Source organism: Oncorhynchus clarkii, chromosome 19, assembly GCF_045791955.1.
Source record: "Oncorhynchus clarkii lewisi isolate Uvic-CL-2024 chromosome 19, UVic_Ocla_1.0, whole genome shotgun sequence".
Classification (NCBI taxonomy): domain Eukaryota; kingdom Metazoa; phylum Chordata; class Actinopteri; order Salmoniformes; family Salmonidae; genus Oncorhynchus; species Oncorhynchus clarkii.
The window spans coordinates 3,844,564-3,851,448 of record NC_092165.1 but is presented as its reverse complement, the minus strand read 5'-3'; the positions used below and the strand labels follow the sequence as shown (position 1 = coordinate 3,851,448).

The following is a 6,885-nucleotide window of genomic DNA, read 5'->3' as shown; positions in this document are numbered from 1 at the left end:
TTTAATGACGTTTACGAATACAGTTGCGGACAAGGCGAAAAAAAAGCAATACATTTTGTTTTACTATATTATATCACGGACCGACTATTTTCCCATCAAGCAACACGGTATAAATTATATATGCATTGAATTTGTTTTCTAAATGTCCGTCTACATAATCACATTCATTGGTGAACAACTGTAGCCTAATATATTTGTGGTGGTGTCTTCCGGGTTATCAGAAGACCAAAATGTATCTCTGAGGCCTTAGTTGACTTATAAACAGACCCCAGTCATTCATCTGATAATTTAAAAAAAATGGAAATAGTGACAAATCTCCTTCTCAACACGAAACTCAATAGAACTCCGAATTTAACACATTCCTAGCTTATTTTTAACATCAAGATCAAGGGAGAGCGCGAACGCAGTCCCCCACTACCAGAAATTTTGCAATCGAGATTTCCACATTTGAGAAATTCGAGAAATTCGCAGGGGTCAGCACAGCCGGAGTGCAATGGCTGAGCCTCGCCCTGGGTGAACCGCCTTCGTGATCACGGTGTCTCCCTTGCCAGGTAAGTATGAGTTGTACACGTTGGTAGAGGAGCACTCCTTCCAGGACAAAGGTGTTTGACTCACGGTTACCACTTCTACTACTGATAATACCACATCATATTGAACAGGGTTTAATGACGTTTACGAATACAGTTGCGGACAAGGCGAAAAAAAAGCAATACATTTTGTTTTACTATATTATATCACGGACCGACTATTTTCCCATCAAGCAACACGGTATAAATTATATATGCATTGAATTTGTTTTCTAAATGTCCGTCTACATAATCACATTCATTGGTGAACAACTGTAGCCTAATATATTTGTGGTGGTGTCTTCCGGGTTATCAGAAGACCAAAATGTATCTCTGAGGCCTTAGTTGACTTATAAACAGACCCCAGTCATTCATCTGATAATTTAAAAAAAATGGAAATAGTGACAAATCTCCTTCTCAACACGAAACTCAATAGAACTCCGAATTTAACACATTCCTAGCTTATTTTTAACATCAAGATCAAGGGAGAGCGCGAACGCAGTCCCCCACTACCAGAAATTTTGCAATCGAGATTTCCACATTTGAGAAATTCGAGAAATTCGCAGGGGTCAGCACAGCCGGAGTGCAATGGCTGAGCCTCGCCCTGGGTGAACCGCCTTCGTGATCACGGTGTCTCCCTTGCCAGGTAAGTATGAGTTGTACACGTTGGTAGAGGAGCACTCCTTCCAGGACAAAGGTGTTTGACTCACGGTTACCACTTCTACTACTGATAATACCACATCATATTGAACAGGGTTTAATGACGTTTACGAATACAGTTGCGGACAAGGCGAAAAAAAAGCAATACATTTTGTTTTACTATATTATATCACGGACCGACTATTTTCCCATCAAGCAACACGGTATAAATTATATATGCATTGAATTTGTTTTCTAAATGTCCGTCTACATAATCACATTCATCGCAATAAACTGAAGTGTTTTAATATGCCTAAATACAATTTGGCAGAATACCTCACTTCACATTCTCACTGCAACAAAAAAAAAACCTGCAGAAATGTCTGTGGAATGGATCTGCATCTTGGAACAACAGAATCCATCTTATTGACTGATTTTATCAGGAAATAAGTGGACCAGGGACATGTCTGTGGCGTGGTAATGGTTGACCAGGGAAATGTCTGTGGAATGGTAATGATTGACCAGGGAAATGTCTGTGGCATGGTAATGATTGACCAGGGAAATGTCTGTGTTATGGTAATGGTTGACCAGGGAAATGTCTGTTGTCATGGAAATGGTTGACCAGGGAAATGTCTGTGGCATGGTAATGGTTGACCAGGGCAATGACTGTGGCATGGTAATGGTTGACATTTACTGTGGTCTTAAATGACAAACTGTCCTATAAATGATTTAATAATCTAGCAAATAAAAGACCTCAATCCAGATTACGTCATGAGGGCACAAAATGATCCATTCACAAGTAGGCCTTTTCCTTGACATTATCAGGACATGACAGGCATAATCACCAGTGCTACAATAACATATCGCACACATCCGGGTTATCAGAAGACCAAAATGTATCTCTGAGGCCTTAGTTGACTTATAAACAGACCCCAGTCATTCATCTGATAAGTAAAAAAAAATGGAAATAGTCTCAAATCTCCTTCTCAACACGAAACTCAATAGAACTCCGAATTTAACACATTCCTAGCTTATTTTTAACATCAAGATCAGGGGAGAGCGCGAACGCAATCCCCCACTACCAGAAATTATGCAATCGAGATTTCCACATTTGAGAAATTCGCAGGGGTCAGCACAGCCGGAGTGCAATGGCTGAGCCTCGCCCTGGGTGAACCGCCTTCGTGTTCACGGTGTCTCCCTTGCCAGGTAAGTATGAGTTGTACACGTTGGTAGAGGAGCACTCCTTCCAGGACAAAGGTGTTTGACTCACGGTTACCACTTCTACTACTGATAATACCACATCATATTGAACAGGGTTTAATGACGTTTACGAATACAGTTGCGGACAAGGCGAAAAAAAAGCAATACATTTTGTTTTACTATATTATATCACGGACCGACTATTTTCCCATCAAGCAACACGGTATAAATTATATATGCATTGAATTTGTTTTCTAAATGTCCGTCTACATAATCACATTCATTGGTGAACAACTGTAGCCTAATATATTTGTGGTGGTGTCTTCCGGGTTATCAGAAGACCAAAATGTATCTCTGAGGCCTTAGTTGACTTATAAACAGACCCCAGTCATTCATCTGATAATTAAAAAAAAATGGAAATAGTGACAAATCTCCTTCTCAACACAAAACTCAATAGAACTCCGAATTAAATTCAAGATGCACGCAGTCCCCCACATAAGAGATTTCCACATTTGAGAAATTCGCAGGGGTCAGCACAGCCGGAGTGCAATGGCTGAGCCTCGCCCAAGGTGAACCGCCTTCGTGATCACGGTGTCTCCCTTGCCAGGTAAGTATGAGTTGTACACGTTGGTAGAGGAGCACTCCTTCCAGGACAAAGGTGTTTGACTCACGGTTACCACTTCTACTACTGATAATACCACATCATATTGAACAGGGTTTAATGACGTTTACGAATACAGTTGCGGACAAGGCGAAAAAAAAGCAATACATTTTGTTTTACTATATTATATCACGGACCGACTATTTTCCCATCAAGCAACACGGTATAAATTATATATGCATTGAATTTGTTTTCTAAATGTCCGTCTACATAATCACATTCATCGCAATAAACTGAAGTGTTTTAATATGCCTAAATACAATTTGGCAGAATACCTCACTTCACATTCTCACTGCAACAAAAAAAAAACCTGCAGAAATGTCTGTGGAATGGATCTGCATCTTGGAACAACAGAATCCATCTTATTGACTGATTTTATCAGGAAATAAGTGGACCAGGGACATGTCTGTGGCTTGGTAATGGTTGACCAGGGAAATGTCTGTGGAATGGTAATGATTGACCAGGGAAATGTCTGTGGCATGGTAATGATTGACCAGGGAAATGTCTGTGTTATGGTAATGGTTGACCAGGGAAATGTCTGTTGTCATGGAAATGGTTGACCAGGGAAATGTCTGTGGCATGGTAATGGTTGACCAGGGCAATGACTGTGGCATGGTAATGGTTGACATTTACTGTGGTCTTAAATGACAAACTGTCCTATAAATGATTTAATAATCTAGCAAATAAAAGACCTCAATCCAGATTACGTCATGAGGGCACAAAATGATCCATTCACAAGTAGGCCTTTTCCTTGACATTATCAGGACATGACAGGCATAATCACCAGTGCTACAATAACATATCGCACACATCCGGGTTATCAGAAGACCAAAATGTATCTCTGAGGCCTTAGTTGACTTATAAACAGACCCCAGTCATTCATCTGATAAGTAAAAAAAAATGGAAATAGTCTCAAATCTCCTTCTCAACACGAAACTCAATAGAACTCCGAATTTAACACATTCCTAGCTTATTTTTAACATCAAGATCAGGGGAGAGCGCGAACGCAGTCCCCCACTACCAGAAATTATGCAATTGAGATTTCCACATTTGAGAAATTCGCAGGGGTCAGCACAGCCGGAGTGCAATGGCTGAGCCTCGCCCTGGGTGAACCGCCTTCGTGATCACGGTGTCTCCCTTGCCAGGTAAGTATGAGTTGTACACGTTGGTAGAGGAGCACTCCTTCCAGGACAAAGGTGTTTGACTCACGGTTACCACTTCTACTACTGATAATACCACATCATATTGAACAGGGTTTAATGACGTTTACGAATACAGTTGCGGACAAGGCGAAAAAAAAGCAATACATTTTGTTTTACTATATTATATCACGGACCGACTATTTTCCCATCAAGCAACACGGTATAAATTATATATGCATTGAATTTGTTTTCTAAATGTCCGTCTACATAATCACATTCATCGCAATAAACTGAAGTGTTTTAATATGCCTAAATACAATTTGGCAGAATACCTCACTTCACATTCTCACTGCAACAAAAAAAAAACCTGCAGAAATGTCTGTGGAATGGATCTGCATCTTGGAACAACAGAATCCATCTTATTGACTGATTTTATCAGGAAATAAGTGGACCAGGGACATGTCTGTGGCGTGGTAATGGTTGACCAGGGAAATGTCTGTGGAATGGTAATGATTGACCAGGGAAATGTCTGTGGCATGGTAATGATTGACCAGGGAAATGTCTGTGTTATGGTAATGGTTGACCAGGGAAATGTCTGTTGTCATGGAAATGGTTGACCAGGGAAATGTCTGTGGCATGGTAATGGTTGACCAGGGCAATGACTGTGGCATGGTAATGGTTGACATTTACTGTGGTCTTAAATGACAAACTGTCCTATAAATGATTTAATAATCTAGCAAATAAAAGACCTCAATCCAGATTACGTCATGAGGGCACAAAATGATCCATTCACAAGTAGGCCTTTTCCTTGACATTATCAGGACATGACAGGCATAATCACCAGTGCTACAATAACATATCGCACACATCCGGGTTATCAGAATACCAAAATGTATCTCTGAGGCCTTAGTTGACTTATAAACAGACCCCAGTCATTCATCTGATAAGTAAAAAAAAATGGAAATAGTCTCAAATCTCCTTCTCAACACGAAACTCAATAGAACTCCGAATTTAACACATTCCTAGCTTATTTTTAACATCAAGATCAGGGGAGAGCGCGAACGCAGTCCCCCACTATCAGAAATTATACAATCGAGATTTCCACATTTGAGAAATTCGCAGGGGTCAGCACAGCCGGAGTGCAATGGCTGAGCCTCGCCCTGGGTGAACCTCCTTCGTGATCACGGTGTCTCCCTTGCCAGGTAAGTATGAGTTGTACACGTTGGTAGAGGAGCACTCCTTCCAGGACAAAGGTGTTTGACTCACGGTTACCACTTCTACTACTGATAATACCACATCATATTGAACAGGGTTTAATGACGTTTACGAATACAGTTGCGGACAAGGCGAAAAAAAAGCAACACATTTTGTTTTACTATATTATATCACGGACCGACTATTTTCCCATCAAGCAACACGGTATAAATTATATATGCATTGAATTTGTTTTCTAAATGTCCGTCTACATAATCACATTCATTGGTGAACAACTGTAGCCTAATATATTTGTGGTGGTGTCTTCCGGGTTATCAGAAGACCAAAATGTATCTCTGAGGCCTTAGTTGACTTATAAACAGACCCCAGTCATTCATCTGATAATTTTAAAAAAATGGTAATAGTGACAAATCTCCTTCTCAACACGAAACTCAATAGAACTCCGAATTTAACACATTCCTAGCTTATTTTTAACATCAAGATCAGGGGAGAGCGCGAACGCAGTCCCCCACTACCAGAAATTATGCAATCGAGATTTCCACATTTGAGAAATTCGCAGGGGTCAGCACAGCCGGAGTGCAATGGCTGAGCCTCGCCCTGGGTGAACCGCCTTCGTGATCACGGTGTCTCCCTTGCCAGGTAAGTATGAGTTGTACACGTTGGTAGAGGAGCACTCCTTCCAGGACAAAGGTGTTTGACTCACGGTTACCACTTCTACTACTGATAATACCACATCATATTGAACAGGGTTTAATGACGTTTACGAATACAGTTGCGGACAAGGCGAAAAAAAAGCAATACATTTTGTTTTACTATATTATATCACGGACCGACTATTTTCCCATCAAGCAACACGGTATAAATTATATATGCATTGAATTTGTTTTCTAAATGTCCGTCTACATAATCACATTCATCGCAATAAACTGAAGTGTTTTAATATGCCTAAATACAATTTGGCAGAATACCTCACTTCACATTCTCACTGCAACAAAAAAAAAACCTGCAGAAATGTCTGTGGAATGGATCTGCATCTTGGAACAACAGAATCCATCTTATTGACTGATTTTATCAGGAAATAAGTGGACCAGGGACATGTCTGTGGCGTGGTAATGGTTGACCAGGGAAATGTCTGTGGAATGGTAATGATTGACCAGGGAAATGTCTGTGGCATGGTAATGATTGACCAGGGAAATGTCTGTGTTATGGTAATGGTTGACCAGGGAAATGTCTGTTGTCATGGAAATGGTTGACCAGGGAAATGTCTGTGGCATGGTAATGGTTGACCAGGGCAATGACTGTGGCATGGTAATGGTTGACATTTACTGTGGTCTTAAATGACAAACTGTCCTATAAATGATTTAATAATCTAGCAAATAAAAGACCTCAATCCAGATTACGTCATGAGGGCACAAAATGATCCATTCACAAGTAGGCCTTTTCCTTGACATTATCAGGACAT

General features: G+C 40.5%; 4 non-coding genes and 3 pseudogenes across 4 annotated transcripts; all 7 read right to left on the bottom strand.

The window, feature by feature from the left end:
* Positions 1 to 386: 386 nt before the first annotated feature.
* On the bottom strand, positions 387 to 559 carry LOC139375556 (U1 spliceosomal RNA; annotated as a pseudogene).
* Positions 560 to 1,047: 488 nt separating this feature from the next.
* On the bottom strand, positions 1,048 to 1,220 carry LOC139375555 (U1 spliceosomal RNA; annotated as a pseudogene).
* Positions 1,221 to 2,255: 1,035 nt separating this feature from the next.
* LOC139375574 (U1 spliceosomal RNA) lies at positions 2,256 to 2,419 on the bottom strand. The gene has a single exon (XR_011627826.1). It is a non-coding gene; the product is annotated as a U1 spliceosomal RNA (small nuclear RNA).
* A 472-nt stretch (positions 2,420 to 2,891) lies between these two features.
* On the bottom strand, positions 2,892 to 3,020 carry LOC139375558 (U1 spliceosomal RNA; annotated as a pseudogene).
* Positions 3,021 to 4,055: 1,035 nt separating this feature from the next.
* On the bottom strand, positions 4,056 to 4,219 carry LOC139375550 (U1 spliceosomal RNA). Its single transcript, XR_011627806.1, has one exon. It is a non-coding gene; the product is annotated as a U1 spliceosomal RNA (small nuclear RNA).
* Positions 4,220 to 5,254: 1,035 nt separating this feature from the next.
* Positions 5,255 to 5,418, bottom strand: LOC139375551 (U1 spliceosomal RNA). Its single transcript, XR_011627807.1, has one exon. It is a non-coding gene; the product is annotated as a U1 spliceosomal RNA (small nuclear RNA).
* A 488-nt stretch (positions 5,419 to 5,906) lies between these two features.
* LOC139375572 (U1 spliceosomal RNA) lies at positions 5,907 to 6,070 on the bottom strand. Its single transcript, XR_011627824.1, has one exon. It is a non-coding gene; the product is annotated as a U1 spliceosomal RNA (small nuclear RNA).
* Positions 6,071 to 6,885: the final 815 nt, after the last annotated feature.